The following is an 8,461-nucleotide window of genomic DNA, read 5'->3' as shown; positions in this document are numbered from 1 at the left end:
TATATAGGAAGTGCTATTTTGGGCATCGGGACAAGTTTCGGGGTTATCGGTATTGTACCGGGACCACCGAAAGGGTCCCGGGGGTCCACCGGGTGGGGCCACCTGTCCCGGGGGGCCACATGGGCTGTAGGGGGTGCGCCTTGGCCTAGATGGGCCAAGGGCACCAGCCCCTATAGGCCCATGCACCTAGGGTTTCCACCATGGAAGAGTCCATGTGGTGGAAGGCACCCCTAGGTGCCTTGGGGGGGAGGGAAACCTCCCCTTGGCCGCCGCCCCCCCTAGTAGATGCCATCTACTAGGGCCGGCGCCCCCCCGCCCCTTGGCACCCCTATATATAGTGGGGGGGAGGAGGGATTTTAGACCAGCCCCTGGCGCCTCCATCTCCCCCCGTTACGTCTCTCCCTCGTAGTCTCGGCGAAGCCCTGCTGCTGTGACGCCCTGCATCCACCACCACGCCGTCGTGCTGCTGGATCTTCATCAACCTCTTCTTCCCCCTTGCTGGATCAAGAAGGAGGAGACGTCTCCCGTCCCGTACGTGTGTTGAACGCGGAGGTGCCGTCCGTTCGGCGCTGGTCATCGGTGATTTGGATCACGTCGAGTATGACTACATCATCACCGTTCTTTTGAACGCTTCCGTGCGCGATCTACAAAGGTATGTAGATGCATCTAATCACTCGTTGCTAGATAAACTCCTAGATGATCTTGGTGAAATGAGTAGGAAAATTTTTGTTTTCTGCAACGTTCCCCAACAGCTCCCTCTCCTTTCTCTCCCCCCCCTGCCCCGTTGGACATCGTGGCACGGCCGCGCCCTGGCCATGCTCGTGCACGCGCTCGCGCACCCACCCCCCCTGCTCACGCCCGGCGCTCCCTGGCCTCCACGCGCGCCCGTGGCGCGCATCGCTGCCCTTGACCGCGTCCACCCCCTGCTGCTGCTCCTCTGCCGCCCGCGGGCCTGCTTGTCGCCGGCCCCGCACTCCGTCCCCAGCGCCACCGATGTCGCCGCGCCGTTGGCCATCACGGCCGCCCTGACCTCTGGCCTCGCCCGCCGCTCCCTGCGGGCGAGCGCCCGCACAGGCGCCCGTAACGCCCGCTAACCCGCATCGGCCCATGGCCCTATGACAAACGGGGCCCAGCCCCAGAACGTTTTAAGAAAAATGAAAAATAAAAATAAAAATGAATTAATAAATTTATAATTAAATAAATAATTAGTTAATTAAATTAATTAATCTAATTAACTAGTTAATTTAAGTAAACAGTAATTAGATTAGTTAAATCCTAATTAGAATCAACAGAGTATGACCTGCGGGACCCACATGTCAGTTTGACCCAGTCAACACCTTTGTTGACTGCTGATGTCATGCTGACGTCATGCTAATGCAGTAATGCTGATTTCGAATTAATTTAATAATAGTAATTTAGAAAATGATTTAAAACTTAAAAAATTAATATAAAATAAACCGTAGCTCAGATGGAAAAACTTTTTAGATAAAAGTTGCTCAGAACGACGAGTCGAATTCGGATACGTAGCCCGTTCGACCGCCACACATCCCTAGCATAGCAAACACGCAACTTTCCCCCTCCGTTTCATCTGTCCGAAAACGCGAAACACCGCGGATACTTTCCCGGATGTTTCCCCCTTCACCGGTATCACCTCCTACTGCGTTAGGGCACACATGGCATCGTTGCTTGTTATGTCATGCATCGTTATGCATCTGTTTGCATTGTATTCATTGTTTCTTCCCCTTCTTATCTTCGGTAGACTACAAGACCGACGCTGCTGCTGCCCAGTTCGACTACGGAGTTGACGACCCCTCCTTCTTGCTAAAGCAACTAGGCAAGCCCCCCCTTTGATCACCAGATATCGCTTATTCTTCTCTCTACTGCTTGCATTAGAGTAGTGTAGCATGTTACTGTTCGGTTACTCCTATTCTGTTGCATAGCCTGTCATTGTTGCTACAGTCGTTGATACCTTACCCGCAATCCTAAATGCTTAGTATAGGATGCTAGTTTATTATCATTGGCCCTACATTCTTGTCAGTCTGCCTTGTTATACTATCGGGCCGTGATCACTTGGGAGGTGATCACGAGTATATACTATACATATATACATACTATACAGCTGGTGACTAAAGTCGGGTTGGCTCGTTGAGTACCCGCAAGTGATTACGATGTGGGGGCTGAAAGGACAGGTGGCTCCATCCCGGTAGAGGTGGGCCTGGGTTCCCGACGGCCCCCGACTATTACTATGTGGCGGAGCGACACGGCAGGTTGAGACCACCTAGGTGAGAGGTGGGCCTGGCCCTGGTCGGCGTCCGCGGTTACTTCATAATAACACGCTTTACGAGATCTTGGTATCTGATCTGAGTCTGGCCACTGGCCTATATGCACTAACCAACTACGCGGGAAAGATATGGGCACTCGACGTCGTGGTATGAGCCGAAGCCTTCTTGTCGTCAGCGACGAAGCGGCGCGCGCCGGATTGGAATGGAACGCCTGCTCTTGTATTAGGGAGGCTAGGTCTGCTTCCGGCCGCCCTCGCAACGTGCAGGTGTGCAATGGGCGATGGGCCCAGACCCCTGCGCGCATAGGATTTAGACCGGCGTGTTGACCTCTCTGTTGTGCCTAGGTGGGGCTGCGACGTGTTGATCTTCCGAGGTCGGGCATGACCCAGAAAAGTGTGTCCGGCCAAATGGGATCGAGCGTGTTGGGTTATGTGGTGCACCCTGCAGGGAAGTTTATCTATTCGAATAGCCGTGTCCCTCGGTAAAAGAACGACCCGGAGTTGTACCTTGACCTTATGACAACTAGAACTGGATACTTAATAAAACACACCCAGACAAGTTCCACAGACAACCCGGTGATCGCTTTTCCACAGGGCGACGAGGGGAGGATCGCCGGGTAGGATTATGCTATGCGATGCTACTTGGAGGACTTCAATCTACTCTCTTCTACATGCTGCAAGACGGAGGCTGCCAGAAGCGTAGTCTTCGACAGGATTAGCTATCCCCCTCTTATTCTGGCATTCTGCAGTTCAGTCCACTGATATGGCCCGTTACACATATACCCATGCATATGTAGTGTAGCTCCTTGCTTGCGAGTACTTTGGATGAGTACTCACGGTTGCTTTCTTCCCCCCATTTTTCCTTTTCCTTTCTTTCTGGTTGTCGCAACCAGATGTTGGAGTCCAGGAGCCAGACGCCACCGTCGACGATGACTCCTACTACACTGGAGGTGCCTACTACTACGTGCAGGCCATTGATGACGATCAGGAGTAGTTTAGGAGGATCCCAGGTAGGAGGCCTGCGCCTCTTTCGTTCTGTATCCCAGTTTGTGCTAGCCATCTTATGGCACCTTGTTTAACTTCTGTACGTACTCAGATATTGTTGCTTCCACTGACTCGTCTATGATCGAGCACTTGTATTCGAGCCCTCGAGGCCCCTGGCTTGTATTATGATGCTTGTATGACTTATTTTATTTGTAGAGTTGTGTTGTGATATCTTCCCGTGAGTCCCTGATCTTGATCGTACACGTTTGCGTGTATGATTAGTGTACGATTAAATCGGGGGTGTCACAAGTTGGTATCAGAGCTAACTGCCTGTAGGAATCCCCCTTCCACACTCCCTGGCCGAAGTCGAGTCTAGTCACTACAAAACTTTTACTAACTTGGTTGTGTGCCTTACGGGCCCACGTCGCCATTGGATGGTATTAGGATCTTTTATTCCTCGACCTATACTCTGGGACTCTAATCTCTCCTCTATTCGGGTTAAATGATTTTACTAAATCTGACTCTAGGTTCTCGTAACTACTTTCTCCCGGAGAGCCCCTAATAACAGATGATCGCCTACTGCGTCAGAAGATTTCGAACATACTCTAGGATGTTCTCCCGAGATGCTTGTGCCCACCGCCTTTGCAAATTCCCTACCACTGTTATATCATTATGGATAACTGCATGCACCTGCCATTCTTACATTCGATCCCATTGAGCTTGTCATTACAAGGTGCACGAACTGCTCTTCATTGTTCCGAGAATCCTTTGAGCTTACTGCCTTACGGCTCTTTGCCACAAGAATACCCATATGGATAATTCCTTGCACTTATCGAGTATCCGCTCCTTCTTAGTTGTTCAGGTGTTTCACATAAGCCTTCGAAATACTATTTGATCTTTCAAAAATCCTTAATAGCATGGTGTTCTTAAAATTCTTGCTTGCTTGCATTATGGTTAATGCCAGAAGCATAATAATCTTATTGGCATCCTTTGTCACTATCATTTTTGAGTCCATTGATTCAATAAGTTGTGAATGTTCACAATCATCAGTCGAATCCTAGGATTATCCTTCCGGCTCAGACGACATTTGGATATGAGCTGGTTCTTGACCAATCAATGCCTTGATCGGTTGTGCTTCTAAGTCTATCGAACTTATTCATTTTCGATCAGAACGATTGCTTCTGATCCCTTAATTTGGAAATCATAAAATTCTTTGCATTAAGCTTGGAATTAGTCAGTTGTTTCTACAATCTGATGCCTTGGCATTCCTTCTTCCTTTGATTGAGTACCGATACTCACATCAGCCCCATTGTGGACCGCCATACCCATTGCCGGGTTATTATCCGATAGTGTCGTTCACAACCAAAATTCTTATGAGTTCTTTACCCGATACATAATGCCTTTGGTAAATTGTATCCTCTACTTTTGTCAACCATGCTCTACTTTTGAGCTTGCGTTATTTACTCTTGAAGTTCATGGTATATGTTCTAAGAAGCCCCGATGGCACTATCGCTTGATTTCTCTCATAACTCTTCCACCTACTCCTTTGAGTAAAGGAGAAGATTGTTTGTATCCTTAACCATTTCTTTTTTTTGACACGAGGAACTACTCACCATGAATCCACTAATTGCTGCTGCTTCTGTTATTGCTGCTGGATTGGCCGTAGGGCTTGCTTCTATTGGCTCCCATGCTTATTCTTGAACGCTTGAAGGGGAAGTCCGGGCTGGGTCAGCTAAAGGTTGAACCTATGCCTTCCTTAATCTATGTGATCTCGAAAGTTTTCACGGGTCATACTCCTCTGGTAATTCACCAGGTAGGTTTTGAAACTGCAATCATTTTTATCTAGAGCAGTGAATGAAAGGTTATGCATTGAAGAAGTGGGAGTTGACCTTGAACTTTGTGTTCATGCCCATGGACACGATGTAGATCCTATCATGGAAGCTACTCTTAAATTAATTATTCCCTTGGTATAAGTTCATCTTATATCTGGGATCTAGTCTTTTGCAATCTTGGTTCCGGCCATATTGATATTCTTTGATTCCTTTTCTCGGACAAGTTGAAGTACTTGTCTTCTGCAGATCAGTACACCTATCCAACCTCTATTCTGCTCTACCTTTGAGTATACCCTCTGGTATCTCGAGAATATCACGGAACTACATAACTTCTTATGAGTTCTTCGTCAACTATTATTCTCGTCGATTCCAATTTCCCCCCAGGTTTTGAGTTATTAGTCACTCGAGAACACCGATAAGTGAATCGATTCCGCACTCTGATTCAATACTTTAAGTAATTTTCATTGCCTATGAGTTTAATAATCCTTCAAGTCGTTCCTAGCCTGATCGGCTATATCCTTATCGAGCAACTTTTTAACTGTGCTACCTGGTCCTTATTTCCGGAGCACCACTTTCTACGATGAGCTAAGCTTACGTCAATTTTCCTCGTCATATCATTTCGCCTTGAACAGCAAGCTTGATTTTGAGTTTGTGTCGTACTCGTGGTTCCAATAACCTTTCGTTTCATCAGTCCTTTGACTTGATGTCATCGCCGATCGATTACACCTTCGTGAAATCTCTCGACAATTGTGTCGTGATCATCATCAACATTTTTAGCTCTTCCAGAATATCGATTGAATTCTTGATGAGAAATACCACCCTTGCCCCTCTATGATCTGTGTTATCATCAACAACATTATTGCCTCCCCTCCGACACAAACTTGATCATGTTATGGAGCTCCTTGCTATCCAGCTTATGTTATGTTCTACCTTGACGTATTACTGTTCCTTATGTCAAGGATGTTGCAAGGATGACTCCCCCTCTTAAGAATTCTCGTTATTGTGATGCCTCTCCCCATCACCCTTATTTTGGTCCCCGTGTTGCTTCTAACCGGAATACCAATAAGTGAAATCTGCCGTGAGACTTCAGTATTATTCTTAGCAACCTTATTGCTTCGGAGTTAATGGACAATAATTCCAACTTAGTGTGCTGGTTATCGAATCACCATTCTAACTTTGATCATGCTACCTAAACCCATATTTCGGGTGGACCTTTCAACCAATGTTTAACTGGGTATGTTTTCCTCGAGCATACCTCTTTATATCATTTGATTTGACAAATGTTATCTCCTTGTTCACATAAGTGTGGAAATCCATCTTTTGAAAATCTCAATGATTTGTCGCTGAGTCAATCAGCCACCTCCTCACCTCTCCTTGAATTAATGATGAACTCTTGTTTCGGAACTCGCTCCCACTATTCAATTCCCGAGGATCTTACAATGTCATCTCGACAATTTGGTTGCACCTCTCTTCTCAGGCATCCCGAGTTTGCGATATCCTGACGCCAATCGGATCTGGATCTCGGTCAGATATAATGGTTGGAACATATTTCCAAAAATTATAACATTGGTCTTTATATGACTCGGTAAGATGATGTCATGCTTAGCACACCTGGTCGTAGGACCTATTGTTATAGTTTCCTTTTTGGCAAGGTTAGTCATTCTTCCATGAGCAAATTGTAAGACTTATTCTATAAGTTGTTCCTGATGGATCCTTTTTGTTTCCAAAGTCTGATCTTCACCTGTTGACCATGTCAATGCTATCTGGAAGCATGTCTATGGTACTCCGATTTTCAACAGGAACATTTGAAGCCCAATGCTAAATGTTTCCTGCTTAATTATCCAAACACCGTTGTATGGATAATGTCATGAAAATTCTCTCCCCTACCTAAAGAGTTTACTACATTATATCATGTCATGGATATCATGCTCTGCTCGTCCTTCCGAAGGATATACCTTTGAAATATGTGTTTAAACACCTTTTCCTTTCCATTGTTTTGTTTAATCTAATAATCATATTTTTCTTTCCATTTGTTGGGTTAACGTTTCTTGTGATCTGTATGATCTAAGCAGTAATATTCTCCTGCTTAGGTAAACACCTCGGTTTACAACTCTATCAGTGTGACCCTGTTACTATTGCTGACGACATCCTGGTAACCCCCGATGGATGAGAACTTTGCCTATTGGTCCGCCTCGTTCAACGAGCAGGAAAATGGTTCTCTTCGTCCCTCTCCCTTGGTACCAACGTTGTTGCCAACATAACTGACAGGCTATCCTCTGCCATGCCTTGCTACCATGACCGTGCAATATGTCGGCGTCCTTCCTACTTTTGAACCACATGGTGGGCCCATAACCCACAGTTCCACAGGATCGAAACCTGACTCTCCTGCACCCCCCTGTTCCCAAGGTTGTTCCTCGCGTGTGGCCTCGTATGTAAATTCATGAGCCACTTCTGAGAGATCATCAATTCGGGTATCAAACACGATGCCTGTTCCTGTTGCTTTGAACCCCTTTCATGCCCTATTTCGGGCATCGACTATAGCCTGCCCGCTCGAAACTTCCTTTTTGCACCTTCTTACTTTGCTCTCGATGATTTCTTAAGTTTCAATTCGAGAGTTACTTACGCCACCTTTCCTGCTGTTATCTACCAGATAAGCAACATTGTAGCGGTCCGTTTTTCCGAAGTTACCCATTGTCGTACGTACAATGGAGTTCCCGAAGAAAGGATGCTGACTTCATCATGATGACCTGAAGCAAAGAAATCAAGACGTCAACGTAATGGATCGACCTCTTTGAGAAGAGCAACTAGCAACAAGAACCCTCGCTATAATTTCTTAACCAGAGTGCCCCTTACGCCTTTTAAATCTCGGGACGAGATTTCTTGTAGTGGAGGAGAATTGTGATGTCCGGTTAATCATGCTACAGTAACCTCTACTAATGATGCCACGTCATCGAGGTCACTGTTGTTAATCTCGTGTTAATTCAATCCCGATCGAATTCAAACTCGAAATCAAACCAAACGATGAAGTTTTCAAACATTAAAACTAAAACGCTCGGAGTGTGTCGATTAATCCATAAGTAGTGGTAGGTGATGAAACCACACTTTTATAAAATGTTTATGTGCACTAAGATAATTGAAACAATATTTGAAAATACTTAATAAATGCTTTTATGTATATAGGTAATTGTAAGCTAGTTAAAATAATGTGTGAACATTTTATTACAGTGAGTTATGCTACCTTACTAATCTAGGTATGGGTTTTATAGTTTGTTAAAACTGTACCCCCCTCCCCCGCCCTAACTGGGCCAGGCCCTACTGTCCATTGCGCCGACCGGCCCACCGGCCCAGCCGCCCACCCATAAGC

Source organism: Triticum dicoccoides, chromosome 2B (genome assembly GCF_002162155.2).
Source record: "Triticum dicoccoides isolate Atlit2015 ecotype Zavitan chromosome 2B, WEW_v2.0, whole genome shotgun sequence".
Lineage (NCBI taxonomy): Eukaryota > Viridiplantae > Streptophyta > Magnoliopsida > Poales > Poaceae > Triticum > Triticum dicoccoides.
Note: the sequence above shows the minus strand (reverse complement) of the source record.